The sequence below is a fragment of the Moschus berezovskii genome, chromosome 17 (genome assembly GCF_049115385.1).
Source record: "Moschus berezovskii isolate FMDL1 chromosome 17, NW_MosBer_1.0, whole genome shotgun sequence".
Taxonomy (NCBI): domain Eukaryota; kingdom Metazoa; phylum Chordata; class Mammalia; order Artiodactyla; family Moschidae; genus Moschus; species Moschus berezovskii.
In genome coordinates this window covers 17,056,157-17,084,040 of record NC_142476.1, presented here as the reverse complement: position 1 = coordinate 17,084,040, position 27,884 = coordinate 17,056,157, and the positions used below count along the sequence as shown (strand labels likewise).

The 27,884-nt window shown below is 45.3% G+C and overlaps 1 long non-coding RNA gene across 2 annotated transcripts; it reads right to left on the bottom strand.

Annotated features, from left to right (window-relative positions):
• Positions 1 to 27,786, bottom strand: LOC129551228 (uncharacterized). 2 transcript variants are annotated; one of them, XR_016039561.1, is made up of 4 exons: positions 27,562 to 27,786; positions 21,048 to 21,188; positions 19,576 to 19,773; positions 1 to 2,073 (listed from the first exon to the last, which is right to left on the bottom strand). It is a non-coding gene; the product is annotated as an uncharacterized LOC129551228 (long non-coding RNA). The 2 variants fall into 2 exon arrangements; XR_008685012.2 differs by lacking the exon at positions 1 to 2,073 and having other exon boundaries at positions 16,600 to 19,773.
• Positions 27,787 to 27,884: the final 98 nt, after the last annotated feature.

Genomic DNA, 27,884 nt, shown 5'->3' with positions numbered 1-27,884 from the left:
GGGACTCATCAAATGCTGTATACAGGGTTGGGTGTCCAGTAGGCATGAATGAGTCCACCTCAAGTAACTTATAGGCTCGTAAAGGAGATAAGACACACCAATGAATATTCAATTTTTTATTGGTTTAACATTTGGTATGATGAATATGAGAAGGATTACCCCAGATGGAAAAGCAATTTAAGCAAAGATGGTGGAAAAAAGAAAGAAAAGAGTGGGCTATGTTTGGGTGGACAGTGAATCTCTTCACAAAGTTGTCAGAATTTCTAAAGTTCTGGTAGAAATTCAAGTGGGAAGGCAGAAGTAAGGAAAATTTGGTTCCATACTAAATTACAGAAAGCAGCAGGCAGAAATGTCCTCTGATTTGCTGACTCTGTCCATCAATCACACATCCAATAACAACCAATCACACATCCAATAACTGCAGGTCCCTCCAATCAGAGGCTCCAGGCCCCTGTCATTTCTCCAGGAGCATCATTCAGGTTACACGAGGAATCACCAGGAATCAGGATTTCCAGCCATGAAGAGGTTGGCCCATCAGTCATTCACAGCAGTTAGAAGTCAGCCGCGTGCATTTCCTAAGGTTGCTATAACCAAGTACCGCAAACTGGGTGGCTTAGAAAAACATTAAAGTCTTCTTTCACAGCCCTCGAGGACAGATGCTGGAGATCAAGGTGTCACCAGGGCTGCCCACCCCCACCCCCCGCCCCTGCCCCAAAAGGCTCTAAAGAAGAATCCATCCTTGTGCCTTCCATCTCCCGGTGGCTCCAGGTGGCTCCTGGCTTCCAGCAGCATCTCTCCAACCTCTGCCTCTGTCTGCACACAGCAATCTTCCCTCCGTCTCAGTGCCTGCTCCTTTTAGGACGACACCAGTCGCTGGATTTAAGGGCTGCCCCCAATCCAAGATGATTTCATCCACAAGGACCCTATTTGCCAATCAGGTGAGATTCTAAGGTCCCAGGTAGACATGAAGATTTAGAGAACACCATCCAACCCACCACAGCAGCCACGAGGCTAAACACGAAAGAGCCGCACATCAGCGCCACGCGTAACCGCTGACAGCCCGCAGGGCCCTCACCCGGCTCCGTTCTGCCAGCTTCGCCCCGCTCACCCGGGGGTCAGGTGGTTGCATTCCAAAGGTCGCACTTGGAAGGGAGAATAAAATTTATTTTGAACATATGCTCCACCGAGCAGCAGTCTGAGGCGACAGCTTGCACTTCCCCTCTTCCCAAAGGGCCGTCCTCCACTTGCGGTGAAATACTCCGGGGAGCAGCGCGAGCCGGGAACCGCGCCCTCGCATTAGATGCGCTGGCTGGGAAACACGACGCGTGGCGATAAGGAGCCGGGGCGGAGGGGAGCGCGCCTCCGGGGCACCGGTCTCCTCTCTCATCAGGCGGGATGACACAGGTGGAGGCGGGGAGGAAATGAATCTTTCGCACTGGTGCCTGAGCGATGGTGCTGACCGAGGAGCAGGTGGGCGGGCTGGCTCGGGAGACGGCTGGTTCTTCGATCGATACCACACACTTAAGCATTTCGTTTTTCAAGTGTTAAAACAGGACATTTTAAATCGTGTTCTGGATAAGTGAGGCTCCCCTGCACACAAAGACCAACTGTTGTGTGTATTCGCCTGGGCATTCAGGAGAGCACAGGTTCTACGGGGTTTTTCAATACCCAGAGGGGTGTCTCATCCTCAAAAGGCGAAGCCTTTAAAATTCCTCCAGGGAGCTTCTGCTCCAGATATAACATTAGTAATTAGGGAGGAGAGATTGAATAAACTCTTCACTTTTGACTGATTTAAATTTAAGGCCAGACATCAAAGAACTGAAGTCCCCTCCTCTGCTTCATCGCAGATTTTTTGGGGGAGAACTCTGATGTTAACGATTGAGATCCGAATGGGCAAGTTAAGTTATTTACTCCCTAGAGCGCCTGACATTCTATAAAACAGACAGTTCACGGAGCAGAGAATTGACATTTTTGGTCTGGCTGGTCAGCATTTACTGGAACCTTTGTAGCTGCTGCAAGGGAGGCTGGGACTGTCAATCTGTTTGCTGTGGAACTGCATGGCTTGATCTTTATCTAACAAGAATTAATAAAACACTGGTTAATTCTATATATTGTTTCCATGGTCTAAGAAAAAAAGTGTCCTAACTTGGTATGCTCAGGTAGAAAAAAGGCAAACCTGATTGAAGACAAAGTCATTTGACTTGTTTTTGTATGAGCTTTTACATTATCTTTAAAGAAAAACAAAACCAAGATACTCCTCCACAGCAACAAGGAATAGGAAAGAGCAAAGCATAAAATGTTTACCATCCAGTCCCTCACAGCAAAAGCTTGCAACTCATAGCTGATATTATAACAAAATGAAGCTTGACTCCCCAACCACAGTTTCAAAAACTGACCTAGTGTAGGGTAGGGGTTGAGCCATAGATTAATCATAGTGGAAGTGACTGAGTTTGAATCCTGGCTCCACCACCTACTCTCTAGTGATCCTGAGCCTCATTCTCTTTATCTGCAGAATGGGGGTAATGAAAATATGCCCTTGGGTACATTGTTGTGAGGATGATACAGCATTCACCATTTTAAGGTTCTGAATAGACCAGCACATAATAGAACTGGCTCTCAATAAATTCCACTAGTGTTTAAAATTCATTTCATAAAAGCACTTTCAGGCAGGAAGGAAAATCAGAACTAATATATCCTGAACAGGGAACACTGCTCAGCGTTTAAACCCTTCTAGTGAACAGCACACTAAAAGTAACTTACATCTTAGGAAGACCTCAAAATATTATCTAATGCATCTCTGAGTCTTGAAGTTCTGACAAATCCATTTTATTGATGAGAAAACTGACCTCAGGGAAGTTCATTAACTCACCCACAGTCACAGCCTCCTGCTTCCCACATCAGAATGCCTATTGTAGCATGATGAAATTATGTCTTCTCCACTCATGCAAGATGTGTTCATTCATTCATAAATATATATTTTATTGACACATTCGGAAGAAAGGGGGCAAGCTGGGGGAGGGACGTTCCTCTAATGAATGGGGCTGAAGGAGACTGATAAATAAGTGCAAAGCACAAAGTGTTACAGATGCTAACACAGAAGTCCACGTGGGAAAGGAGGAGAAAACCAGACTCTAGACTGAGGAGGCACTCATCACGCAGAGAGAATGGTATGAGCCAATCCAAGGCTATAGGAGAATCCAGCATATTCAGAGAACTTCAAAGAGTTTACTTAAAGAGAGGGGGCCATGGTGAGGATCAGTAAGGACCAGAGTGTGAAAGATCATGCAGGATGGCATACAGAGGAGTTTGCACCTCATTCTGTAGCAGCTATTTCTGGAGTTTTAAGCAAGGAAGAAGAAGGCAATGGCAAGCCACTCCAGTGCTCTTGCCTAGAAAATCCCATGGATGGTGGAGCCTGGTGGGCTGTAGTCCATGGGGTCCCTAAGGGTCGGACACGGCTGAGCGACGTCACTTTCATTTCTTTCACACATTGGAGAAGGAAATGGCAACCCACTCCAGTGTTCTTGCCTGGAGAATCCCAGGGGCAGGGGAGCCTGGTGGGCTGCCGTCAGGGGGTCGCAGAGTCAGACACGACTGAAGTGACTTAGCAGCAAGCAAGCAAACAACATGGTTTGCCCTTCAGAAAAATCACCATGGAAGTAGCCGGGCGTGTGATGGATGGAGGGGAAAGACAGAGGTAGGGAGACCAATCAGGGGTCTGTTGCAGAAGACCAGATGACGGAGAATAACAGCCCAAACCGGGGCAAGAACTGCTTAGAAACTCAGGAGAGGAGAGAGAGAGAAATAAGTGAGACTGCGCACGGGGTCTCCAGGAGTCCGCGTCTGTTTAGACAGTGACAGGCAACAGAAAAGAAAGAGGAAAGCGTGAGCCCCAGATCTTGAACTCAAAGAGCAGATGGTGGAGGGATTTACTCAAAGGGGAAATGAAAAGGAACACTGCAGTTTAAGAGGAAAGGCCACTCAGTTGGTTTGGGATACGATGGATCTGAGGGACACGTGAGGCATCGGGGTGTTACGTCTAGTGCACGGGACTGCTCGGGATGAAGACCCAGGCTGGAGACACAGATGCGCCAGGAACAGCGACAGACGAAGCAAGTGGAAACTTGGAAATACATGTACTTTTCTATCGAGTAAGAACCTACGACACCCACGTTTAGGAAGTAGATGAAAGAAGAGGACACGAAAGTCAGGCTTCAGGAGAAACAGTCAAGACGGTGAAGACACCCCAACAGAAACATGGCCTCCGAGGCCAGGGGAGGGCAGGAGTTCAGGGAAAAGGGGGTGATGACGTCACCTGCCACCAGGAGGCCTGAAACGTGGAGCCGCGAAGACTGACCTTTGGAAAGGGAGGTCCCTGGTGAGACTCGTGGGAAGCGAGACTAGGGCTGAAGGCGGGGGTGAGCAAGGGGAGGGAGGGGGCGGAGGATTCTTCCCAGAAGTCGGCTGGGAAGGAGGCATGAAGCAGAGGGCGTGGAAAGGGACGCAGGACCATGCTGCCTTGCTTCTGCCTTGCCTGTTCGCTTTTAAAAGCTGAGATGCCTACGAATTTTCAGTCACTGGGAAATGGACGAGAAGACGCAGTTGGCTCTCTGTATCCAGGGTTTCTGCATCTGCACATCTAACCCACCAGAGATACAAAACATTTTTTCAAATCAGTTTCAGAAAGTTCCAAAAAGCGCAACTTGAATTTGCACAGGAACCTATTTACATCGCATTTACACTATATTTACAACTATTTACATAGCATTTAGGTTGTGCTAGGTATTAAAAGGAAGCTAGAAATGATTTACAGTCTATGGGGAGGTGGCTGGTAAGTGGCTAAGACTCCCCCGTCCCCATGCAGGGGGCCCAGGTTTCATCTCTGGTCTGGGAACTAGAGCCCACATGACAGAACAAAGAGGTCACAGGCCATAAGCACAGATCCCACACAGCACAGTGACGATGACCCTGAGTGCCCCAGCTGAGACCTGGGGCTGCCAAATAAATAAATATAAAAAACAAATTAATTAAAAAATAAAGTGTATGGGAGGACGTGTGTAGGTTATAGCAAATACCGTGCCATTTTACATAAGGGACTTGAGCACCCTCAGATTTTTACTTTCTTGGAGGTTCTGGGACCACTTCCCCGTGGATCCCGCAGGAGGACAAGTGGGAGAAGCAGACCAGAGCAGTGAAGCTCACAGGACGGAGAGGGAGAGGGGGTGCAGGTCACGCTCGCGGGCGGGGCCAGCCTTCCTCTCCCTCTTTCTTCTGCCCCTCCGTTTCATCCATCCCCACGCCCACTGAAACCTCGCTTCCTTGGGTCAGGACTCCCAGTATGCATTTCTTACAGTGCCTTGACGAATAACTCCCGCTCTGCAACCTCATTTCTTGAAGTCAAAACCTGGGGCCACCATTCACTGGCTATAGGGCTTTGAACACATTGCCTCTTTGCCCAAAGTATTAGTGAGAAAGTAAAATCAGTTAAAGTGCACTGAACGGTTCCCAATAGCCATAAATGCTAAATGGGTTGAGGCTATATCTATTTTTTACTGTATTTTGCCATAGTAGCATTTATCACAATTTACATTTTATATATAATCATATGATTATTTAACATCTGACAATTCCAATTCAATATAAGATCCTTGAGGACCTGGGACAGTCTTTTGCCTCCTCATTATATTCTGAGGGATCAGCAGAAACTAAGCCATCAAGGAATATCCATTCCGTTCTGTCGCTCAGTCGTGTCTGACTCTTTGCGACCCCGTGGACTGTAGCCTACCAGGCTTCTCCATACATGGGATTCTCCAGGCAAGAATACTGGAGTGGGTTTCCGTTTCCTTCTCCAGGGGATCTTCCCGACCCATGGATCGAACCCAGGTCTCCCACATTGGAGGCAGACGCTTTAACCTCTGAGCCACCAGGGTTCTTTGTGACCCCATGGACTATACAGTCCATGGAATTCTTCAGGCCAGAACACTGGAGTGGGTAGCCTTTCCCTTCTCCAGGGGATCATCCCAACCCAGGGATCGAACCCAGGTCTCCCACATTGCAGGTGGATTGTTTACCAGCTGAGCCACCAGGGAAGCCATCAAGGAATATATGAAGTGTCAATTGAATTTATTTGAACAAATGTACTATTTGACTGGAGTATCTCTGTTGGCTCAGGAGTAAAGAATCGGCCTGCAATACAGAAGATTCGGGAAACACAGTTTCAATCCCTGGGTCGGGAAGATCCCCTGGAGGAGGAAATGGCAATGTTCAGGCATAATATTGCCTGAAAATCCCATGAACAGAGGAGTCTGGGGGCTACAGTCCACAGGATCGCAGAGTCAGGCAGGACCGAGCACGCGTGCACACACTATTTGACCAAAAATGCTATTTGATAAAAAATACTGAGGGGGAAGAGTCATTGATAAGATGTACCAAGAGGTCTAGATTAAAGAGAAAGTGAGATTTGAAGGGGGCTTGGTGACTCTGGAGAGGAGTTTGCTGCTGCTGTTGCTGCTGCTAAGTCACTTCAGTCATGTCCAAATCTGTGCGACCCCATAGACGGCAGCCCACCAGGCTCCCCCGTCCCTGGGATTCTCCAGGCAAGAACACTGGAGTGGGTTGCCATTGCCGTCTCCGGAGAGGAGTTTAGAGAAAGTAAAAGTGGAAAGAAGCAAGTTCAGATAACAGGAGATTTTATCCCAGGCCAGCAAGTGAACTTGAATGCCTCACTCAAAAAAGAGACAGTTACCTGCCCTAATGATAGAAGGGTGAGCTGGGCTGTTGAGATACATTTACACTCCTATTAACTCATCCTTCCGGAATGGGGAGGAGCACCATCTTTAGTGGGTTTCTATTCCTGCTCCTTTCTACTTCCAAAAGTGTAGGAAAGCGCCTCAGTAACTTCATATCTAAAATAAGGAAGATATACCTTCTTGCCAACTTTTGATGAATAAATAAAGTATGAATATAAAGCATGGATGCTTCCTAGATTGCGCTAGTGGTAAAGAACCCACTTGCCAATGCAGGAGATGTGAGAGACCCAGGTTCAATCCCTGGGTCAGGAAGATCCCTTGGAGAAGGGCATGGCAACCCACTCTGGTATTCTTCCCTGGAGAATCCCATGGATGGAGGGGCCTGGCGGACTACATCAGTCCATAGGCTCACAAAGAGTCGGACACGACTGAAGCAACTTGGCACACAAACACTCACGAATATAAAGTATGTAGTAGGTATTCAATAAATTGTAGCTGCTCTTACATAATAATGATTATTTCTGCTGCATAATTGTATTCCTGAGTGATTGAATGCAAATCAGTCCGTATTTGAAATGCACTGCTGTGTTTGCTCGATAAAAGAATTTAATGCTGAAGCCTTTTGTAAAACATAAAATCATTCAATGCTGTAGTGACCCCCGATTAATTAATTGATGCAGTTCTGTTATGAATGCTGGGGTATGATAATACATAGGAGTGGGCCCATACTGTTGGCATCTAAATGCAAAATGATAAACCTGTGACGCAGGTCCATGTCCTTCATGGGGCAATGACCAGGAGAAGAGTCCTCAGTCTAGAGATTGGAGCTGAGGAGAGAGTCTTGTGAGACAATAGAACAGTCTTCTCTCAGATTTGATCTTGAAAGCATTACCTTGTTTTAAGAAAGAGGTCTTGGATCATGCATTACAAAACCAGCATTTGAATCTTGACTCCACCACTTACTAGCTTGTGTGGCCTCGAGCTAGTCAATCTGTTTGAGCCTCAGTTTCTTCACCTGAAAAATGGGCTTAATAATGCACATCATATAGAACAGTTGAAAAGAGGAAAAGAAATGATGCATGCAAACATCTTTACAAACTGCATGGCACATAGTTCAGTTCAGTTCAGTTGCTCAGTCATGTTCAACTCTCTGCGACCCCATGAATCACAGCACGTCAGGCCTCCTTGTCCATCACAAACTCCCGGAGTTCGCTCAAACTCATGTCCATCGAGTCGGTGATGCCATCCAGCCATCTCATTCTCCGTCGTCCCCTTCTCCTCCCACCCCCAACCTTTCCCAGCATCAGACTCTTTTCCAGTGAGTCAACTCGTCGCATGAGGTGGCCAAAGTATTGGAGTTTCAGCTTTAGCATCAGTCCCTCCAGTGAACACCCAGGACTGGTCTCCTTTAGGATGGACTGGTTGGATCTCCTTGCAGTCCAAGGGCCTCTCAAGAGTCCTCTCCAGCACCACAGTTCAGAAGCATCCATTCTTCGGTGCTCAGCACATAGTAGAGGTTAATAAAAGATGAGTGTTTCATTCTCTGTGCTTGCGTGCATTCTCAGTCACGCAGTTGTGTCTGACTCTGTGACCCCATGGACTGTAGCCCGCCAGGCTCCTCTGTCCATGGGATTCTTCAGGCAAGAACACTGGAGTGGGTTGCCATTTCCTTCTCCAGGGGATCTTCCCGACCCAGGGATCAAACCCGAGTCATCCACATTGGCAGGCGGGATCTACCATCCAGCTGGGAAGGTCAGCAAATACCCGCCACCCATGTAGATGCAGACTGAGATCTAAGAAATCAGAATTCCAGGCAAAGGGCCATCTGAGGTTTGCAAGGACTTTAGTGCTAGAGGCTAGAAGCTGCAGCCCTCAGGCAGTTAAGGCAGCATCAGGTACCCACCATACAGGACAGGGCCAGGACGTTCCAAATACGCCTATATTTCCCAGGCTTCTTTCACTCTCGTTGTCTCTTGGTGTTTTGTAAAGCCTTGCTGGGGTTTCATCTTGCCTGTAAGGAGGTAGCAGTTCCAGCAAAGGCATTTGGACATTTGGGGCCAAATAAGAACCACAGAGCAAGCCGGCCAAGTAGACCAATGTCTGGCAGATCTCAAAGCAAGAGAATCCCAAGTATGGCCAGGTGTATAGTACTTGACCTGTGGCCCCTCACACATAACGATCCCTTCTCCAGAGCTAATCTTCATGGATCCAGGTTTGAATTCACAGAGATGTTTCTGCTTACATCTCTCCAGTTGACTTCTGCATAAAGTTAACTAACCCTTTCATACATACGGTTTCCTTAAGACACACTTGAATTTGCCAGGGCCTTTTAGTTTCACCGCTGAATCATCAGATGGAAACAAAAATGAGAAAAAAGCATCAAGGCCATTCATTACAGAAGGTAGGGCAGGTGATTCAAACCTCCCTGAGGCCTCCTTAGCTCCTCTGCCTCCCAGTTCCTGCGGCTTTGGTAGCTGATCTTCAAAATGCAGTCCAGACGTCCGGCCCCCACAGCCCCAGGAGCTGGGGTTTGCTCAGAGTTCATCAGCCAGTCCTTTCCTGGGGCTAACCTCTCCAAAGTCGCTGGAAGACAGCCCAGCCAAGGCCTCAGGCAACACATTCTTGCTTTGGCCCCAGCCTCCCCTGCCCTAGTCCCCAGGTTTAATTTTGTCTTCATCAGAAGTCTACAGAAGGACATTTTTAGCAGATCAGAGGGACAGAGTTAGCATGAAAGAAACACAGTCACAGGGCAGGTGCAGGTGACTTGATACCCACACAGAAAGACCAGCTGCTTTCAGAGGTGTTTTGGAGGCTAGGAAACAGCGTGGCCAGAAACCAGCTTCGCAAGATGCAAAAACCTGCAAACAAGGCTCAGTCAGTGTTGAGGTTGGAATCATGACAACCAGAGTGAGTTGGATCCACAGAAAAAAGCCAATGCTGGGAGTGCTGCGTTCACCAGGCCCACCGACCCTCCACTTCCCCCACCCCGACCTCCGTGCAGTGCACGTCCCAAAACGGAGGGAAGGCCCAGCCATGGTTCTACTGTGTGTGCACCTCAGAGGTATACCGTACAGTCGAAAAATAAGACTAGTAAAGTGAGCGAATAAGATTAACTTATTATTCAGAGGTGCAACCATCCAGAACAGAGGCATGAGCAAAGAAGAAAACTGAATCATAATATCTGTCAAAAAATCCCTGCCCCAAATGAAGGAGGATTCTGGGCTGTTGCCGATTATCTACAACTTGATTTAAGTGGTGGTTGTATGGATATTTACTTTGTAAAAAGTCATGGAGCTATGCCCCTATGATTTGTGCACTTGGATTTAGGTTATATCTCAATATTTTTTAAAGTTTTCTGGAAAGTTCCTGCCCTAGAATTATAAATTTTTATATATATAAGAAAACTTCTATTTCCTTCCCTCAAATCTATATATTCTTATTTTAGATAAAATTCACAACAAAGCCATTTATATAATTTTGTGGTCCTCAACAGCTATCAAAAAAGGGAAGTGACTATATATATAGGGAGGGGGCACTGCTAGATTCTAGATTCTCAGGCACACGGATAATGAGAAAAGTCTAGCAAGAAAAAGTAGAATAGAGAGGAAAACAGCAAAACATAAAAGTTAAACTCAAGAAGACACAAAATAAAGTGACATCAGGCTTCTTAGCATAGAAGCAAATAGGCCTATAAAACTACAAAGCCCTAAGACAGCGTTGAGATCCAGCCTCTCTCTTTACCTGTGTGGCCTTGGGCAAGTCATTTAACCTCTCTGCTGCTGCTGCTGCTGCTAAGTCACTTCAGTCGTGTCCGACTCTGTGTGACCCCATAGACGGAAGCCCACCAGGCTTCCCTGTCCCTGGGATTCTCCAGGCAAGAACACTGGAGTGGGTTGCCATTTCCTTCTCCAATGTGTGAAAGTGATAAGTGAAAGTGAAGTCGCTCAGTCATGTCTGACTCGTAATGACCCCATGGACTACAGCCTACCAGGCTCCTCCGTCCATGGGATTTTTCAGGCAAGAGTACTGGAGTGGCTTGCCATTGCCTTCTCCGTCTCTGATGCTACTATCCTTATATTTGAAGAGGAAATAATAATACCTATCTCGCCAGGTTGTCTTTTGCAAGCAGATTCTTTAACATCTGATCCACCAGAGAAGCCCAAGAATAAGGTAGCTTATCTCTTCTCCAGTGGATCTTCCCAACCCAGGAATCCAACTGTATTGCAATACAGGGTCTCCTGTATTGCAGGCGGATTCTTTACCAGCCAAGCTACCAGGGAAGCTGGAGGGCCTAAAGTGTTCTCTGTTGATAAATGGCAGAAATAAAGTATAACAATGTTTTAATTTATTAATCAATTCTATTAAGGTATAATTTAGAAACAATATAATGTACCCAATGAGCTTTGACAAAAGTATACCTTCTTGTAAGTGCTAACCAAAAAAGATAGAATCATTCCATCACTCCAGAATGTTCCCTCATGTCCCTTTGAAGTTAGTCCCAGCCACCCCAGGCAACCACAAATCTATACATTGATACAATGTATCAATATACATTCATTGTGACGGGTCTTTACTGTTGTTGTCGTGTTGTTGTTTAGTTGCTAAATCATGGCCAACTCTTTTGGAGCCCCACAGACAGTAGCCTGCCAGGATCCTCTGTCCACGGAATTTCCCAGGGAAGAATACAGGACTGGATTGCCATTTCTTTCTCCAGAAGGCAAGAGATCTTCCCGACCCAGGATCAGACCCCCATCTCCTGCGTTGAATAAAGATGTGCTAATATACGTGGGCTTCCCAGGTGGCGCAAGTGGTAAAGAACCTGCCTGCCAATGAAGGAGACATAAGAGATGCAGGTTCAAACCCTGGGGAAGATTGAAGATTCAAATCAGGAAGATTCCCTGGAGGAGGGCATGGCAACCCACTCCAGTAATCTTGTCTGGAGAATCCCATGGACAGAGGAGCCTGGTGGGCTACAGTTCACAGGGTCACAAAGAGTCGGACACGACTGAAATGACTTAGCACTCACGCCATATATATATATGTATACACACACACACACACACACACACATATATATATACACAATGGAATATTACTCACAGATTTAAAAAAATGAAATTCTGCCTTTTGCAACAATGTGGATGGACCTAGAGAGTATTACGCTTGTTGAAATAAGGCAGAGAAAAACTAAAGCTCTATGTGTCACTTATATGTGAAATCTAAAAATAAAATAAATGTATATAACCAAACAGAAATAGTCCCACAGATATAGAGAACAGTGGCGGTGTAGTTGCCAGTTGGGAGAGGGAAGGGGGAGGGGCATGACAAGGGTGTGGGATTAGGAGATACAGACTCTACCACGTATAGACTTAGTGAGCAACAAGCAGACAGTCCACAGCACAAGGGAACAGAGCCACTGTTTTACAGGAACTGTAGGTGGGACACAGTTCATCAGAGTCCCGAATCACTATGTTGTGCGTGTGAAAATGACATATACAATATTGTAAACCAACTTCACTTCAATAATAAAGAAAGCAATTCAGGTCCAGGTCAAGGAGGGTGATATACTCAGAAATTCAGAATTTATTTTGTATGCAGTGGGAAGTCATAAAAAAATTTCCAATAGGCAACTGATATAATCAAAGCTCTGCTATAGGAAGAGTGCTTTAAAAGCAATAGATAAAGATAACTTTGAAAGCCAGATAATAAAGTTAGGGAATCCAGTTAGGAGACAATTTCAACACTACAAGTAAGAGAAAATTGGGTGCTGAACCAAGGTAATGAAAAGAAGTAATAATTTGTGGGACTCAATCAACAGATCTTAAAAATTACTGGAGGTCAGGGGTGAAGGGGCAATTTTAGATGATGAAGACTCCGAGGTTCTGAGCCAGTGACTGACAGGCTTGATAATGCCAGGCCACAGCTCAGAAAGATAAAAAGGTAGGAGCTGCTTTTAAGAAACCTATGATTCGGGATTTGGGCCTGTGTTTGTAAAACCCCTAGAATCTTAGCTGGCCATGCTGCCTCATAAGAAGCTGACATGTTTTACTCTCTGAAGAGAAATGGCCTTAGAAATATGAAATTGGGGTCATTTGCCATCTGCAAGGAGAAGATTGTAGGGAACATGGGGAAAGAATTATTTTGAGAAAGAATGAAAATAGGAGAAAAGTTTCAGTGGCATTTAAGGAGTATAAGGAATAACAAGAGTAGGTTAAGGAAACTGAGAAGAAAATGGCCCCAAAAAGTGAACAGAAAACTGAAAAATTCAGTGTATGAATACCTAGGAACCTTTTGAAGAGTGGGGTGTCAGTGTTGTCCAATGTTTCAAAGAGGCTGAGTATTTGAAACCACTAAGAAAACTGTGCTACTTTCCACATGCTCTCTCCTCAGCATACTCTGTCAGGGAGAGGTATACATATTTACACAATTTTCTGTTTATAATCTGTATACTCTTGTAAGATTTCCAAGTTATAGTAGTAAGCTTGAGTTAACTTTTAAAATCATTTATGGGCAGAAAAACATGTAATTCCCTAAAGGCAAATGAACCAATGAAGCTTTTTTCCAAACTTCTTTTCCCAACTAGATAACCCTTTCTTCAAGCCAAGCCTTACTCAGAAGCTCAATTTCTAAAATAAATAGAAGCTGCTCTGATGAAAGATAAAGGAATAGAAGAAAAGTCCTGAGCGACTTCACTTTCACTTTTTACTTTCACACATTGGAGAAGGAAATGGCAACCCACTCCAGTGTTCTTGCCTGCAGAATCCCAGGGATGGTGGAGCCTGGTGGGCTTCCGTCTATGGGGTCACACAGAGTCGGACACGACTGAAGTGACTTAGCAGCAGCAGTGAACACTCTGATCTCTCCAAGACTGATCAATAGTTAGTAGATAGGTAGCTTGGTAGGCAGACAGAGAGGGGATGGATAGACAGACAGACGGATAGACAGATTTTAACATCTGCCTATTCCCAGTAGAACATAGTCTTCACAAGAGCAGGGACATTTTCTGTCTGGCTTATTGCTAGAACAGTATGTGGCACTCAGCACTAAACAAAAACATTAGTGAATAAGTGGATCTGAGTCTCCTAACAGTGGTACAGTGGGGAAGAAATAAAATTCACATGTATTGACTGTCTACTACATACAGAATTCTGGGCTATCTGAAATTATGTGAATTAATGTTATATAACAACCCTGTAAGCACATGCTATTATCCACACTGTAGCCATAAGGAAATACCTGCTTGAAGAGCTTCCCAAAAGACCCATAATTTGGCCAACCTAGAAATCCAAGCCAGAGGCATTTAGTGCCAATATGCAAAACCTTCCTTCCTCACACCACCACGTCAGGCCACTCTTCCCATCTCACTCGAGGATGATAGCCTGGCCTCTGGCGGTTGTTCTGGTGCAACTCTTGGTTGAGAAGCTCTTTACACCAAGGGACAGCTTGAGAAAGGACAGAGAATAGGAGAGCAGCTGTAATTAGCTCAGCTCTTCTTACTGATGGTGTAGGTGCTTGGGATGAGAGGATAGGGAAGGTTCAGTCAATAAAGAGCAAATGCCTTTGTAATAAAGGGCTTTCACACAATAGGGATGAATGGGGGGATGCTACGGATTCTGGGGACCAACTCAGCAGGCAAGTACTTGCAGCAGTATGCCTGGTGGGTCTTTATCCATTGTATCAGTTACCCATGGCTGCTAGAAAAACCACTCCAACATAGAGACTTAAATGAACAATCGCTTGTTTGTATTACAGTTCTAGGGATGAGCAACTCTGGCTGGGATCAGTCTCGGGGCTCTGCTAACCTGAGCCAGACTTGGCTGATACTGTTAGAACATGTGCTTGCCTCTATGGCTTAGCTGCTAGGCTGGTATGTACGAGTTCACTAGAGCTGCTACAATGAAGCACCACAGATTGGGGTAAAGGACAGAAATGTGCTTTTTCTCACAATGTTGGAAGCTAGAAGTCCAATATCAAAGTGTCAGCAGGTCTGATTTCTCCCGAGGGTTTTCCCCTTGCTTTGCAGATGGCCACCTTCTCCTGTATCTTCACATGCTCTTTCTCCTGTGCAGACACCTCTGTGCATAAATGTCCTTATATGAAGAGGATTGGGCCCAATCTAAAGACTGAATTTTAATCTAATTATGTCCTTAATGACCTATCTCCAAATGCAGTTACATTCTAAGATTCTGGGGGTCAAGACTCCAGCATATAAATTTGGGGTGGAACACGGTCCAGCCTGTAATAGTCGGCAACCAGCCAGATGGCCTAAGAAGTGTCAGCTGGCCTCATTGTCTCTGTCCCACACGATGTCTCATCCTCCAAAAGGCTAGCCTGAGTTTGTCCACAAGACAGTGATTACAGACGTCCCAGGAGAGAAGGATAAAGAATGCAGGGCCTTTCCAGGCTTGAGTTCAAAACCAGAACATCACTTCTGCCACATTGTACTGGCCAAGTCAAGTCACACAAGCAGCCCAGATTCTAAGGATAAGAAACCTAGGGGCCATTTTTGCAATCTACCTTCCCACTCCCACACCCAGGGAATCCCACCACATTATACAATTTTCACTGTTAGGTTGAGACCCTGGGAAAATGATGATCCAATGAAACTACTTCTTCAGCTCCATCCTCATAAACAGCTTTCTTTTCAATGCCTCTCTTCTCTCTCCAGCTCTTAGACATTCCCCACCTTCCGTTCTACATCAGAAGAGAGTCTCATAAAATCATTCATCCTTGGAGTAAATGAGTGGGGTGAAGGTGATGGCTTTTCCAGAGATGACTGTATTTCGGTGCATGCCTAAGTCTTAAGCTAAGGAATGAAGCATTGTGGCAGAATTTCCAGCAACAACAGGGAGTCACAGGAACTTCCTTAAGCCCGTGGAAGCTGCTTCACTACGTGGAACAAGGGGGGTCTTCTGTTTGTCACTTTCCACACGCTGAGCACAAAGCCCACTCCAGCAGCCCCTCAGTGAACACCTAGTGAGTGCTTTAAAGGTGACGTGAGGGTGAAGTTTCTAAGGCCTTTTCTGTGTGAGTGATCATGGAAGAATATAACTATGAAGAGGAACCAGAAGATCTGGGTCCCAGGCTATTCTTAGCAACCATTCGGCAGTTGGACCTTTGCACAAGCTATTTTCAGTTTCTCTGAATCTCAGTTGCATTTTTAATTTTCAAAATGAGAGGTTTGGTGAGGCAATCTCTAGAATTTCTTTCAGTTTTAATTTCCTCTGAATCCTAATAAAACCTTCACGGGAAAAGAGCAGTGGTCTAACCTCTCTCTCCCCAGCCAACCAATCCATCCCCACGCTTCCTCGGTGTGTGCAAGCTCATGCCTGGCTGGCATTGAGCGCGGGCTCTGAACTAAGTCAGTGTCACAACTGGACCAGCCAGGAACAGGTCACGGCTGTCCCAGATTATCCAGATGCTTGTGAGGGGCTCTAGGGAGACAAAGAAGCTATTGCGTTTAGGAGGAACTGTTGACAAGTTTTCATCCGCCAAGTGTCTTCTGCCTCTCAGAATAGTAACCAGGGCTCAGAAAGGCTGGAGTCCTTCGTCCTCCGCTCTCAGCTCTGCTTTTCCAAGCAGCCCCCGTTTCCCAGTGTATACACTGACATGCAGTCTGTTGTATACATTTTCTCTACATACACAAAGCATCTGTCTGCCCTGGATATACACAGCCATCGTCCAACTTTAAACACCAGTCTGTCTGTACAATGTGGGTGGGTAGAGTTTGGACCTGACCAGGACAAGACCATGCACCCATACATGTCTAATAGTCCTGTCTTGACAATCCGCCATTACAGCAAATGTGAAAAAAATAAAACAGGGACAGAACTTTTTTTTTTCCCCCCCTAAACTCTACATCAAAAGTTATTGAGTGATTCTGCTGTGCAATAGCCAGAGGTAGCGGTAACCACAGAAAAAGCTCTAAGCTCCAACTTACTCTGTGGAAAGCAGTTCATATGCTTTATCATCTCTTAGGACCTGTCAAGCTCAGTTAGTTGGGTGGACATGGATTGCCTCAAACGGCATTTGCTAGGCATTTGTTTTCCAAACACACTACACCTGTTCTTTGGAAGGTTAATCCCAGGAGATAAAATGTCTGGCTGTTGATTTGGGGCTTACCAAGTTGTTCTCCTTTAAAGCCCAGTCTCCAAAGTAAAAATAGAGGCTGAGTTCAAAGGTAGATTTCCTATCAGAGCAAACCTAAGCTTCAGTTAAGCTTCTGCTAGACATTAACCAAAAGTGAATACAATTATTTTTAAGCAGAGAACTTACTTCTGTTCACAAACAAGGCTGTTTCTCCATTTACCTTGAGACTCCCAAACTCAGGGTATCCAATGTGCAGTTCTGCACTGACAGCTTCCCAAAGATATTGAGTGGTGTGGAATTTCAGGGGGTTCTCCGGGTGCCTTGAACAAGGCCATTGCTCTGTGTATCATTAGCACGCCAGTGAGAGCACATGCATGGCAATGTCCAGGACAAGAGGGAAAAAATGAACAAAAAATACCAGCATCTTTTAAGTTTCTAGTCTCCCCAGCAATGAGCCGGTTGTGCAAATAGACGCAAAAAAAAAAAAAAAAAGTAAAGAAAGGCATCTCTCTGGCTCTGACAGTTGAAAGGACTGGTCCTGCAACAGCTCAAGTGTAATAAGAAGCAGAATGCAATCGAGTGTTTGTTTACATGGAGCGGATGGTAACAGACCACATGTGGAGTTTAAGAATTTCAAGAAGGTGATCTGTTCTCTAGGGTAGTAAGGGAAGGTATGTAGGCGGACTCCTAACAAGTCCCCAGGAGCCTCATCCCCTGGTGCGCCTGGTGCTGTTTAATCCCTTGTCCTTGCGTGTGGGTGGGCCTGACCTAATCAAGTGAATCCTTTTCTCGAAGAGTCTAGAGGTCAGAGACAGAAGAAGACAGCGATTTCAAGCTACAGCAGATGGTCTCCTGTTTGCCTCAAGGAAGCAAACTGCTATGTTGTCGAGATGGTCACACGGCAAGAAACGGCCAACAGGCTTTAGTAGCTGGGAGAGGCTCCTGCAAGAAAGCAGGGACCTCCATCCTACAACCACAAGCAGCTGAATGATGCCAACTACCTTGTGAGCCTGAGGACCTGAGCTCTGGGAAGATACCCTGATTTCAGTCTGGTAAGGCCCTCAACCAAGAACCTATCTAAGCTGTGCCGGACATGGAGCGGATGGAGGGGAAATTATTATACAGAGAACGTGAAATAATGAATGAATGCTGTTTTAAGCCAATAAGTCTGTGGGAATTTTTAATGCAGCAATAGAAAATGAAAGCAGAAGTCTTTTTCGACCAGAAATAACTTGAGCAGAGCCTAGAAGAATATGCTGACGACTTGAAGAAGTTTAAAGAGGGTGGGAAGCAGTTATGCTGTGGGCCAAGGAAGAGGTAGGAAATATAAGCAAAGACCCGGAAGTGATCTGGCGCCTGGTCGGATGCATTAAGGATAATGTCACGAACAAAGAGACCTTCACCTCCTCATTCCTCACGTTGATGCACGTAGCACTCCAGTGTTCTGGCCTGGAGAATCCCAGGGACGGGGGAGCCTGGTGGGCTGCCGTCTATGGGGTCACACAGAGTCAGACACGACTGAAGCGACTTAGCAGCAGCAGCAGCATGTTTATCTGGTGAGCAGGTCATGAGTCATCCTGCTCATGATACGTGAGAAAACTGGGCTCTAGAGATGTTGTTTGTGAATCCCAATTGTGTGTATAGATGATTAACCAGGGCCAGAATTAGTTTTCTGAAATGAAAATCTGATTGAAGCTTATGAAATGCTTTTCATTCCTGCAGCCCAGAAGATAAGATCTAATTCCTCAACCAGAAGAGGAGACCTTTCGTTCTCCTCATCTGCCTCCCTGATACACTCTAGCCAAGCCAAACTGCACACACACGTGCACAGAGCCGCTCTCCCTGACATCCCTGCATTGGGCAGATGGTTCTCTCCAGGTGGATTGTCTTTCCCTACTCTTACCCTCCCCCACCCGCTTTCCATCCCAAGATCACTCTCCCGTTCTTTCTTTAAGATTCAAGTCAAAAGTGATTTCTCCCCTGAGGCCTTCCCCTGTGTTCCCACTTAGTACCCCAGGTATAATTTTCCTTAATGATCCTGTAAGACATTGAACATGCCACCGTTATCACGTAATAATGATAACAGCAATAGTTCTGATAATTGCTCACATTTTCTGGGTGTATATCTAAAGCCATGCACTGTCCCTTTTTACATGCATTACCACGATGTATTTTTATCACACTTTTTGCATGTTTACAAGCTTCTCTACTAAATGGTGCATCTCTCAAAGGCAGAGATGATGGCTTTTTCATCTTTGTATCCCCCAGAGCTTTTCAGAGTGTAGAAGGCACTCAAAATATATTTAATAAATGAGTTAGAAGAGTCAGAAGTAGGGCTGGGATTCCGGTCTATGGATCATGTTGCAGAATTGCATGCTGCCATACCATCACAATAAAATGAATGTCCAAAGTCTTCGTGGAATTACAAAATACTTTGTGAGTGGAAGCTACAGAAGACCAACTCATTTCCCCTGTCTGAACTTCTTTCTTATTTCCCACCTACTTTTTCTTGTTGCTAAAAGTATTACATAAAAGATTCTAAGCAATTCTTGTCTACTTTGTCTAGCCCAGGAACCCAAGACTGTAAAGAGGAGTGGATGTATGCTCATGAAGGTGGGAAGTATCAAGAAGGCTGGAACCAGGGTATCCGACGAGCGGGGCATAGCAGTCTGGACACAGGGGAAGAGAACCCAGGAATCCCAAGCAGCAGAGAGAAGCAAGCTCCCAGCTCACGCACCCAGAAAGACAGTCCTTAGAATTCTGTGTTGAACTCCACGCATCGCTTTGGTAAACAAGGCAGTGGACGTGTCTCTTTAAGGAGCTCTCACAAACTCATTATCAACTAGGTGGGCTTCTCCTTATTCAAGTCCTGCTATTTAGAGGAGGGCAACAGCATCACTCTGCATAGCAATCTTTTCCTCTTCCTCTCTTGCTCCTGTATTTATAGGCAAAAGTTGAATATTAAATCAGCTACCAGCGACATCGTATTCTGCTCTACTGACCCTAAGTCTCAGCTAAAAAAGTCAGAGGCAAGAATTTTTTCCTCTCAATTTAATACAACAGACTCTATCAGGACTTCATGCTTATCTTTTTTTCTCCCCCCAAACAGCAAGGTATACAATTCTTTCTTTGTTTCACAATTGCCTGTGCCTTCGCTCCAAATCGCCCGCCTTCCCCCTCTCCCTCTCCCTCCTCCCTCCCACTCACCGAGCACAGATCGCTAGAATGTCTCTAAAGGTGGGCTGCATACGCAAAGATTAGATGGGGTGAGAAGGGAAGAAAAACTGTTAGCATCTCACTTGCATAGTTGGCACTGGTCTTAGAAAGAACAATTTAAGGCCAATTAGAGGTAACCCTTAGGAATAGTTAGCAAGACCCTACTTCATTTTCTCTGGAGGAAAAAACAATCTTACAGCTTTTTACCTGAAGAGAAGAATAGCCTATTCTTTTACATTATGTTTGAGAATAATTCTTGCCTCCCACCCAGTTGAACTCAAGAAACCTTATGGAAAGTAGGATCAGGTACCAGAAGGGACACAGAGATAGAAAGAACCACTACCCTCCAGAAACTGACAATCTAGTAGCAGACTAGGATTGATTGGTATATAAATAAATAATTCTGAATAAAGCGGAACTGGGATAAACACTACATGAGGGATGGAGGCAAAGATGTGTGACTAAGAAAGATTATGCATTTTGGGGGCATCATCGGATGCGTCTTCTAAACTTCCCTTTTCTGGAACATGGACAACCAAAAGTTATTACAGCTAAAATTAAGGAATAATGGGGGGAAAAGTATTGTTTCCTACTATCAAATATTGATTGCATTCTTAAAAAATATCACATTATCAAAAATAGCATAACAAAAATTATTCTAATGGAGGAAAAAATAGTTGAGGCGAGACGCTTTAAGATGTGTAATGATAGTTATTTTTCCTCCAGAAATTTCAGCAATTGAAAATGTTTTTACTAGGTCTAAGTGTATTTTGTTATTTCAGGCAATAATCTTGGTTCATCAAAACTCACAAAAACAAGCCTAAACACTCTTGGGCACATCTGAGCAGCACATAAAATAGGACCAAAATATGTAAGTTCTGAGACTATCAAAATCAATTGCAGCCCCGTTTGTGGCTGATTGCCTTACTCACTGCTAAATATTCTGGTTTCAACTCCCGGCAGGGCCCCTCCCTGTAAGACGATGATACATACCATCTCTGTTCAACTCCTGAGCGACCATGTGACTTGCTTTGGCCAATGAAACATAGGCAGACATGACAGACATCACTTCTAAGCAAAGGCTCTCAGAGCTCCACCATGTTCTTTTCCCTCCGCCACCATTACCAACAGTACCTTGAAAAAGAAAGTGAAAGTGAAAGTCAGTTGTGTCTGACTCTTTGTGACCCCATGAACTATACCGTCCATGGAATTCTCCAGGCCAGAATACTGGAGGGGGGAGCCTTTCCCTTCTCCAGGGGATCTTCCCAACCCAAGGATCAAACCCAGGTCTCCTGCATTGCAGGTGGATTCTTTACCAGCTGAGTCACCAGGGAAGCCCAAGAATACGGGAGTGGGTAGTCTATACCTTCTCCAGCAGATCTTCCTGTCCTAGGAATTGAACCGGGGTCTCCTGCATTGAAGGTGGATCCTTTACCAACTGAGCCGCCTTAGTCAGAGACTACTCCGTCAGCCAGAGGTCTAAAGTAAAGAATGTGGAATAAAGATAACATGGAACAGAGCCCCAAACAACTCAAGATAGGGATGCATAGCAGTGAGGGAGAAATAAACCTTCGCTGCTGTAAGCCAGTAAACTCCAAGGGCCATTTGTTACCATAATGTAACACAGTTTATTCTGACTAATACCCAAGTACAAGATATAAAGAAACACGAATTGAACAGCCACAATTCAAGTAGAACAATTTGCTATGCCCAGTGGTATTTCCTAATCATGATCCTTGTTAGCAATTACAGCCTACATAATACTGCCATTTTTCGAAGACTGTATACTAGACATTTTTTCATATATTATCTCATTTAATCCCTTTAACAATGGTAATAAGGTGATGTTAAATCTCCATTTTCTAGATAAGAAAACTGAGAGCCAAAAAGGTAAGTGATTTTCCAAGAGTTATTCACCTATTATGTGCCAGAAGTGGGAACCTTAACTTAACTCTGTTTGATTCCAAATCTTGCTTTCATAGCATTTTTCCACAGAGCTAATCAAGGAATAAACCACAACTCTGAAGCCATAAAAAGTAGGGTGATGCTAATGTGATCTCAATTAAGTTACTCAGCCTCCCTGAGGCTTGGTTTTCTCATCTGTAAAATGGAGATAGCATTATCTCCCATGTCCTCAGAGGATTCAACAGACAGATCGTTCCCAGCATGGTCTCTGGTACATATCAGCCCTCAGTTAACAACTCATATAATCAGTGGCAATCCTCATACAGACTAGGTATACAAGCTTACAGTGAAGAGAGAATAACTCTCTCTGGGGTCCCTAGAGAAAGCAGCACCCTCCTGGGTCCTCATGAGGCCAGGACACAGCAGGGACCTGTGACAGTAGAGATTTAGTGCTGTACAGCAGGATAAGAGTCACTGCTGAGGAGAGGGCCACAGGGTCGGTGCTGGGCAGCCACTGACCTAGCTCTGCCCACAGTCTAACGGGCAAAGCACAGACAGCCAACGACAGCCATCAGCGGGTCTCCTAACAGATGGACCCATGAAACAGGGGAACAGGTTGGGCCCCACTGGCCAGAGAGAGAGAGAGAGACTTTGGAGGAACAGGGCCTCTCTCTGGATAAAGGCAGAAAAAGATCTGTAAACAAGAGTGAGTTGGTGACATGCATGGCCCCTGACTAGCAATGAGCTGATGGCAGCAGCTTATGGGACTAATGACAGGAGGTAATGATGATGAAAAGCACTTAAGCAATGGGCCTCAAGTAGCCGCTGTGGTTGCTGGAAGGCCTCTGCCACCAAACAAAGCAATTAGTCAGTCACCCCGCCACCCAGCCCCTCCTCTGCCCGCCTCCCATTTCCCACCTTTGCAGACCTTCGGCCATTCATCCCTTTGTCTGAGCAGCCCAGCCTGCAGCAGCCCAGACCCAGTGAACAGACACGTACCAGCTGGAGCCCAGCCTATCCCGGCTGTCTCCCCAGCCCATAGTGCCAACGGCGGCCCGGGTTACAAAGGAGGACGGACCTTGGGGAGCCCTTTCTGTGTCTGCAGTTTTGCCATGAATGTTACATGAAAATGCTACCTGTGCATGTGTCCGTTTCTCTGTATGGCACTGTCTTTTCCCACAACACAAAGAGACTTACTGGCTTTTGCAGCTGGGAGGGTGGCTCTCAGCTGCAAGTTAGAAAACAGTTTTGAACTTGGACCTTTCTCTACCCAAAAAGGAAGATAACTAGGCCAGGAGTTGAGGATTCCTGGGTTCTTATTCTTGGCTTCTACTCCTTCCTTAAGACTTCTCTAAGCATTTCCACTCCTGGAATCTTTCCTTCATCCATGCAGACTATCCTCCTGGTCTGCTCCCATTACAGCAGGTACCGTGAGATAATGTTACAAGGTCATGACTGCTTCTCATCTACCTGTCCTTCTCCCTTCCTCTCAAGACCATGAGCCCACAGATGGCCAGGACAATGTCTGTTCTTTCAACCCTCAGCCTCCAGCATCTTAGTGTGACACAGCACCTTGGTCAAGTTTCTGAGATACCCAACTTCCAAATTCACAAAGTAGGGGTAATAATATCTGTCCTATTATATGTTCCAGTTTGGTATTTGGGGATCAAATATGAGAGCAAAACTGAAGAGTGTTTGGAAATGTAAAGCAATAAATAAATTATGAATGTCAGGCACTGTGCGTCTCTGCTTTCCGCATTCACTCATACAACATTTTGGAGCACATTTTCTGTGTTAAGCATTTTGTTGGTACAGGTAGAAGTGCCTTTTGAAGTTTCTCCCACTAAATTCACTGTCTCATTCCCTCCAGACTTGTACTGAGCTTCTGGTTATGGCCCAAACCAGTGAAGGTGCTATTGATGGCCTTTGTCTCCCTTGCTAATGTCTACACTAAAACCCCAGCATTATTGTCTGCCATTCATGAAAATCAACAATCCTATTTTGAGTGTCCACAACAAAGAGGTCATAGGACCAGGCATAGAGAGAAGGGATAAAATACAAAATGGGCAAGGTATAGAGTCTTTCCCCTTAAGAAAATAGAGCATATTATAAACAGAAAGTGAAAAGAGTTGGAAAATATCCACCAAAGAATGATGTCACAATTCAGAGAAGGGCAAGGTTTCATTAACTGATCCATTAGAAAAGCCTGAAGGAAACAGGTGACATTTGAGTTTGATCATGAAGAACTGAAAGATTTCAGGAGGCAAGGATTGTGCAAAAAAAAAAAAAAATTATTTTCAGAAAAATCAGAATTATGACTTTCCTTAGAGGGTCAATCCTCAGCTTCATTGTACAAATGAGAAAATTGAAGCAAAGAGAGATTCAGTAATCAGTTCACTATCACTTAGTAACTGGCAGGGCTGGGATACAAATTCTGCAACCCACGGTTTGGCAAGGAAATGGCGTACTAGAAAGGGCATAAAGCAAAAGAGATGGAGGGCAAGAAAAATGAGAAAAAAATGATGGGCTGGGAAGAAAAAGAGAGAGAGAATGAATTAAAAGAAAAAAAATCAAAATTCCAAGAGAATGGGAGACCATTTAGGAAGCCACTACAAAAGTCTAGAAGTGAAATAATCAAAGCCTGGTCAAAAGTGGTAACTGCAGGGGCAGGAAGCAACAGGAAAGTCTGGAAAGGTGATGTGTTCATCCATGTGAGCTGCTGTAGCACAGTGTAAGTCCGGGTGGCTTAGGAGCAACAGAAATCCGTTTCTCACAGTTCTGGAGGCTGCAAGTCTGAGATGAGGTTCTGGGGAGAACCCACGGCCTGCTTCACAGACAACTGCCTTCTCTTCGTCTCCTTGTAGCTCTCTGTCACAAGAGCACTAAGGCTATCCACGGGCTTCCCTGGTGGCTCAGCCGGTAAAGAACCTCCCTGCTGATGCAGGAGATGCAAGAGACACAGATTCAACCCCTGGGTCAGGAAGACCCCCCTGGAGAAGGAAGTGAGAACCCATTGCAGAATTCTTGCCTGGGAAATTCCCATGGACAGAGGAGCCTGGAGGGCTACAGTTCATGGAGTCGCAAAAAGTCAGACATGACTGAGATTCATGAGACTCCACTGTCATGACCTAATCACCTCCCGAGGCCCCACCTCCCATACCATCACCTTCAGAAATAGGTTTCAACAGATGAATCCGGGGGGAACAGAAATAGTCCATAGCAGATGACTTAACAGGCTTTGATTATTGAATGGAAAGAGATGGAGGGGAGTAGAATCTTGAGATTTCAAGCTTAGAGAAAACAGAAAATAGTTTTAAAATCTATGCTTTCCTAAGCCTACCATCCCATTCCCCAGATTATGAGCAGGTCTCCATAAAGGACCGAAATGCACCCATTGCCATTTTCCCTGGCTTGTGAGAAAAGAATGCTGGCAAAGAGGAAGTGGAGAATGATTGCTTTTACTGTAGGCTCATCTATCACAGCAACAATATTATAAAGTCAGTAAATAGTTGATCTCAGATGAATAAGGAGGTTTTGGAGTTATACAGCCCATCACACCTCACCCAAGGGCACATCAAACAGGGTTATGCCGTTCTGACTGTTCACAGGGATTCTTGGATGTGTAAACATCTCTAAATTCTGTCTCCAAATCAGAAGGCGCTAGCTTTGTTGAGAGTCAGCCATGTTCAAACCTAGGATGTGCCCAAACACGACAGAAGCATTGTTTTCTGTCCCTCGGCTCTCCGTATGTTAAAAGCATCTATTAAAATGTGTCTGGGATGGAAGGCACCCAACACACTGTCATTAATTTAAGGAAATAAAATTACACCATATGAAGGGTTATCATAAGGAAGATGGTGACCAGCTGTTCTCCATCTCCTCTGGGTTAGAAAAAGAGAAAGTGGGAGGGAGTTTAATTTGAAATTGAATTGGGAGTGGGAACTTGACAGAAGGAAGGGAGCATAGCCAATGAGGGCTACGAGACAGACAAACAGTGGAGCCTCGGTTACAGGGATATGGGGTTATTGAGGGGTGGGGAGGGGAGGGATTCACCCAGCCCAAGGCAAAATGAGGTTTTCTTTCCTCTCTTCCTCTGGGAGCCTAACAACCTTAGAGTTTCCCTCCTTTTTAACCTCTTTCCAGAAAAAGTACTGCTTTCTTATTTTCACGAAGGTTAAAACAATTGAGGCATTTTCATTTGAATATAGATGAAAGCCTCCCAGGAAGTGAGTAATGCAGGAGGTAGATTATCAGAGGCCCTTTTCTGCAAAGTAGCTCACAGGCTTGTGTAGCATTCAGTCCAGCCCTGCCAGAGATTTGAATGGATGTGGGAAATAGGCAGTATAGATTTGAAGTTCCTAGTGACTTAAGGAATCTCTGATTTAGACCTGGTTCAATGATACACCGTGAGTAACCTAATTTATTCATCAGTGACCCCCAAATTCTGTACCTGCTCTCATACCAGCACTTTCCTCTCATTTGTAGAGGGGTGGGGAAGGGAGGGATTTCCTCTCCAGAGCCACAGTCACCATCAAAACATGTTTTTAACATGTAATTTGTAATAGTCCAGAAATTTCAAAATACCAGGTCCAGAAATTTCAAAACACCAGGTAAAGAATGGAAAGATTTTCCTCTGGAAGAGATTCATTTGAATCCTGAAAATAGACAAAGAAGGAGGCAGTTTGTTCTCCCTGCTTCTCAGGGATGTTCCATTAGAACTGACCCTCCATTACAATGGAAACCCCACTGAAAGTGAAAAGAAATCAGAACACTCCTCAAACTGGGCCAAGAAAGAACTGACCTCCCACACTAAAATGCCAGGCGAAGTCTTGTCATCACAAATGTAAGTCAAATCCCGCAGTATAGGAAGGAAGTATGGCCAATACACAAGTATACACAAGTCCATGAAGAAGGAACTGGAGGCCTTCAGAAGAGGGAGGAGTTAGAGTTGGTCAGATCAGGAGAGGGTATTTGATAAACACTAGAATGGTATTTGGGTGGGTTTTATTTCCTCGTGGAGACCTACTCATAATCTCTGAGTCTCGGAGAATGAGATGGTATCCCTTAGGAAAACACAGATTTCTGAACTAGTTTCTAAGTTGTTCTCCAAGCTTGAAGCCTTGAGATTCTCCTCCCTTCCATCTCTCCCTTCCATTCAGTCATCAAAGTCCGTTAACCCATCTGCTATGAACTGAATGTTTGTGTCTCCTCAAAATTCATATATTGAAGAACCTAATCCCCAAGGCGATGAAGTAGGGTCGAGAGACAAAAGCATTCTGAGTAGCAGAGGGGCATGGACAAGAACGTGGAGGTGGCCAGACTGGGCCGGGCAGCCTGAGGGGACGAGCCTCGCCAGGGTGGGTATGGCGAGGACAGTGGTGGCAAGTGGCACCGGAAAGGCAGGCGGCACCCTGCCCTGCATTGCCCTCGGCCCCACCAGGATGAGAAGCTTCCCCTTTCCTCCTGCACGCGGGGCGACTTCCAGTTTGGGGAGGGGAGCAAATCGGGCAGCACATAATCCCGAGACCCGAGCAGGCTCTGCGTCCATTTCATCATAAGGGACCTAATTCTTCTCTGTTTGAAAAGAATTTCAGGGTTTTACCTTCACTGTTGGATTTTGCCTTCCTGATCTGGTAACACTTGAGCCAGAGTGACCACGGATTAGCCTGTTTCCGAAGCCCTTTCTAGCCGTGACGTCCATCCTTCTCTCCTTAAAGAGCCCGCGTTTCCCATTTAGGTCTAGAACACAAGCAGTTCCAATGGAAAAGAACAGAAGGAGAAATGCTTCTGAATAATAGTCCTTGGCATTCGGTTTTTCTTCAACCGTTTCAGTTGTAAACTTGGCATTGTCCCCAAGTCGAGGGCTGCCGGTAACCAATAGGAGAGCTAGGAGCGCAGTGGAGAAAGGGGGTGGGGATAAATTAA